Below are 5,000 nucleotides of genomic sequence, written 5' to 3' on the forward strand. Positions count from 1 at the left end.
GTTTGGCAGGAAGTGTAATATGATTTTGAGGGGGGAGAAAAGTCATCATTGAAGGGATATTTGGTTCCGTTGTAGCATTTGTCACAGAGGCAGGATCTCAGGGTCATGGCAGATCTGGAAAGATAGCGGCTTTGGCAGTCATTCTTTCACCTAATGAACGGTGGTGAGTTATTTGTGTCCAGTCTTTAGTCGCTGAGGGTGCCCATGCACGTGGCACATTGTGGCAGAGTGTCTGGGCCGGTTGTAAATCAAATCAGCGGTTTCAACAGGACACGGTCAGACTGTTGATAGGACACTATGCATGATGGCATCTATCTACTCAGCGCCGTCCACTGCTCTTTGAAATACCTCTGATCTGGAAACCCTCCCTGTAGGTTTGACTGCACTGTACCTGGCTCAGGCAAACATTCTACATCCTATCTACTGTTTCGGCTGCCTCGCACTACTGACGCACCGACTTGGCTGCAGCGGCCCGTTTCGCTCTGTTCTGAAAGGAAGACGGTCTGGGTCTTATTTGGGGTTTCAAGCTTTCTACCCCCCCCCCACCCTAACAGGAATGCTTTATAGACGATCTTGCTGAGCCGCTGGACCTCAGAGTAAAGGAAAGAAGTTGATGCCCCCCGATATCCTATAATGTCGCACTTTCGATATAGCAACATTACTGCACATTCATACCTTGAATCATTTGTCATTTGTCATTTTGTCCAAACACACACACACACACACACACACACACACACACACACACATACACACACGCACACACACATCTGGCATCTGTACAGACACACACACGTGCGCACACGCACGTGCACACATTTCTGCTTTATTGGAGGGTAATGTCAACAGAGGCAGGAAAAACAAAGTGGAGATGTGATGTAGGTCATGATTCAGGTCTACCTGCTACATTCCTTCAGTCTGTGGAGCCACTGGATGCCATGACACTGTGTGTTTACATTGGTTTTCTAGCCAACATGACATCAAATTCACAAAGCGACGCATTTGAGGCGTGTCCATTTTAAAAGTTGTCGCGCAGTGATGATGTTGAATGTTTTAATTTGTTTTGACAGAATTTTCAGGGAAATATATTTAGATAAAAGGACCACATGGTATTTGAGCATTCTCTCTCTCTCTCTCCCTCTCTCTCCCTCTTAAAAATACAGTTTTCACATAATCTCCATTACAGAATAAATCTTGACTAATGCAAATGAGCATTTAATCCACCCTCGGGGATCACACACAGTATCTGGGTGATTGTTTCTGTTTCATGGTTTGACGCCTCACATTTGGAATGTCAGCGCCTGCTTGCTAGCAGGTATATATGAAGCATATTAAACACGGATCACTGTGTGTTGTGGAAACGCTTGCAGTATTTTGACATGCTGTTTAAAACGACGCTCAATGTATATCGGTCAAGGTCAATGCAGCGTTTCTGCCTTGAATGTACAGTAGGAAGGCTGCACGTCATTCTGACTGTCATCACATTGGGATTGGTTTTATTCGGCGGACTTAAACCTCCTCACTGAGCCTTATTAAACACTTCTCACTGAGCAATTGTATTCTATTAGTCATTTAGAAGATGCCTAAATGGTTTACAGCTGTCTCTTCATCAGAGGTGTCACGTGATGTTGCTGTGACGTCATCTATGGTGTTGTTATATGGAGTTTTTTTCATCCCACTGGTCAGGTACAAACACTGCCTAACTGGCCCTTTATACATGAACTATTCTAAATAATATATACAAGTAGGCCAAATGAACCTCTTTAGTATGTCTCTGCTAAGATTGGGTTATATAGGATTTAAAAGTGAAATGTTTGTAGTTCAGGATAATGCATTGTTTAAACGTGTAATCATGTATTTGCCGCTTAGTCTAAAATGGGGTGATACTTTGCCAAAAAGTATCGGCGCGGTGGCTCAGTGGTTAGCACTGTTGCCTCACGGCAAGAAGGTCCCAGGTTTGAACCCCGGTCCATCCCAGGTCCTTTCTGTGTGGAGTTGGCATGTTCTCCCCGTGTTCGTGTGGGTTTCCTCCCACCATCAGGACATGCATGTTAGTAACCCTAAAATGTATGTAGGCCTACTCCTGTCAGTGCCCCTGACCAAGAGACAATGGCAAAAAGAACTGGAGTTGGTCCCCGGGCGCTGCACTGCGGCTGCCCACTGCTCCCAGTTCTAGGAAGGTTCCTAGTAGAGGACGGGTCAAATGCAGAGGATGAATTTCCCCACGGGGACAATAAAGGATAACTTCACTTCAGATCCTGGGCTACATGAGAGCTAAAACGCAGATGTGGCGTTGAAGTCACGTCTGGTTCCTGGTGGGATACACTGCGATACACGTGTTTTTAGGTTGGAAGAGGCGTCCCGGCGTCAGTGAACAGGCGCCACTGCAGCCTCCTGAGGGGCACCGCTGTTGTTGTGTAGCATCTCGGCCATCTTTGAATTCCAGGGAGGCAGCGGAGAGGTCCCGATGTGTCACTGACTCTGGAAGGCAAACATCTGGTTGGTGTTGTTGCAGCTCTCAGTTGCTTATGCCAGCAGCAGTCGGAGAGAAGAGTGGTCTCCCGCAATCCCATTTTCTCATCACTGCTCTCAGGATTATTGATTTGGCGATTTGAACCAGGAGCCTTCTGCACATGAGGATGATTCTTTAACCACCATGCAAACCACTGGCCTGAAGTGTTGTCCTGGCTTATATACTGTATTTTGTTGAGCCCATTGATGTTTGTCGATGACGTGGCTTCACCCATTATTGCCAGGCCAGCTCCCAAACAGGCCAACATCTACTATTGTTCAAGGGGAGCATTAGTGAGTCATCACGGCACCATGCCATGATGATACATCTCTGTCTGGTATAAAGTCAAAATCTAGCATGGTGTTACTATATTATTTTGCCATTTTTGTTTCCCCTCCAGCTCTGTGTGTTGAACACGTGAGCAGAGAGGCAGCCGTATGCAGCCAGTTTCTTTAGGCTGGCTGGTGGAGGAGGAGGATGTTATTCTGCTTATGAATGTAGCTGACATGCTATGAGTTGACACCCCCAGACTCCAGTGCCTGTGACATGTGCGCCTCGTGGTATTCCAGGCCCACCAGGAGCAAAGCCACTCGTTCGTTCAGGTGCGCATGCCGACACCGCTCCGTCTGCCTGTTCACGTCGCCTCGAGAAATTGTGTGAACGGGTTAATTGCCACGCTCGTAACGCTAACCTGTTTGAGTCTGATATCTGCCACGTTAAACGGCCGCAGAAGAAGAAGAGCGGCGGGGGGAAACGGAGAAGAACGATGGCCTACATATGCTTAATGCCCTATATCGGTTAACCTTGGTCAATAGAGAGATGGCACAATACTCTTTGAGTTTATTATCCAGCCCTATAGAGTTTTCCACCTGGCAGATGAACCCGACACCCACAGTACACTCAGAGAGGCCATTCATCATCGACACACTTCCATCATGTGGGACAGTGCTCACATGACAAACCCACATGAACCCGTCGCCCGGTGTTATGAGCCAGGCCAGGGTGCTTTAATACAGGTGTCACTCTGCACGCATTCAGGGTAGTTGGGCGATATCACGTCTTGTTTTTCCTCAGTGGTGTCGTGTAACAAAGTATAATACTTTGTTACAGTACTTAAGTATTTTTTGGAATGATCTATACTTTACTTGAGCATTTATATTTCTGTCACCTTTCACTTTTACCTTTCCACATTTCCGAAATAAAATGTATACCGTTACATTTCCCCTAAGCATCTTAGTTACATGGTAAAATTAGAAGACATTTTGGTAGCCTGCAGTGCAATCAAGCAGGTTTGGCGAATCAGTGCTCCTAGCTTGCAAGTTATGTTAATCACATCCACACTCTGTTCCAGTTGGTGCTGGTAATGCACTGTAACGTTGTTTGCCAACAGTATAAAACTCAGGAAGAAGAAGAAGAAGAATTCCACTCGAGTCTGGGCATGTCTTTTGCTTGCCTTTTTTTTTTAATTAACATTGACTTGTACTTTTACTTTAAATACTGAAGTACATTTAACTAGAGCCCGACCGATACTGGATTTTTGAGGCCGATGCCGATGCCGATATTAGGGAGTGAAAAATGTCGGCCGATATTCTTATATTATATTCTACACATTATATTACACAATTTTTTGCAATGATCCCTCAAATATCAAACACTTGACAAAGATATGACTTGAGATAATAATGTAGGCAGGATATTTTACAGCTTATCAATAAACATTATTGTCCAAAATGACATCAATGCAATGAAACTGTAAACTTCACTGGGAATTTAATAATTATAAATAACTAGAAATACAAAAACACAAATAGAACAAATATTAAATATAACTTGAGCTAAGAAAAAATATTGAATGTACACAACATGCTGTCTATAACTAAAAAAAAGAAATAAAAATATCTGCAATATCGGCCAATATCGGCCGATAATATCGGTGGACCGATATATCGGTCGGGCTCTACATTTAACATGAGAAAAATACTTTTGATACTTAAGTACAGTAAGTATCAGATACTTTAAGACTTTTACTCAAGTACCGGTAATATTCTAGGTAACTTTAACTTCTACCAAAGTACTTTTACTCAAGTGTGGCTTTCAGGTACTTCATCCACCACTGGTTTTCTCCTTTCAGAAGAAGCTGTTTGTTGCCATTTGATCTTATACAGTATGAAAAACAACTTCCACAGATGTGATAAATTTGCCCTTGCTAGATAATCCATCAGAGCGAACATGAAGCCATCAGAGTTTCTGTTTTATCGTTATTTCATTGTGCTCTAGATGAGTGTTTTCATATTTGTGTGTGCGTTACGCTCTGCTACCTGTCAATCACCTAACACCTACAGGAAGAGATGGAAGTCTCCACCAGACAATAATCCCTCAAAACCATGTGGCCGCCGCCTTACACACTTTATTGTCACATCCAAGTCTACTTTAGTTAGGGTGTCTTTGTTAGCCGCAACAGCCGTTAATTTCAAGCTAGGTTTGACAC

At 43.9% G+C, this 5,000-nt stretch overlaps 1 protein-coding gene across 1 annotated transcript in view; it reads left to right on the plus strand.

Moving 5' to 3' along the window:
• nr3c2 (nuclear receptor subfamily 3, group C, member 2) overlaps positions 1 to 5,000 on the plus strand; it is a gene marked incomplete at its 5' end in the record, with an annotated part of 97,302 nt that overhangs the window by 17,064 nt on the left and 75,238 nt on the right. The window lies entirely within an intron of this gene.

Source organism: Poromitra crassiceps (genome assembly GCF_964638095.1).
Source record: "Poromitra crassiceps genome assembly, chromosome: 19".
Lineage (NCBI taxonomy): Eukaryota > Metazoa > Chordata > Actinopteri > Beryciformes > Melamphaidae > Poromitra > Poromitra crassiceps.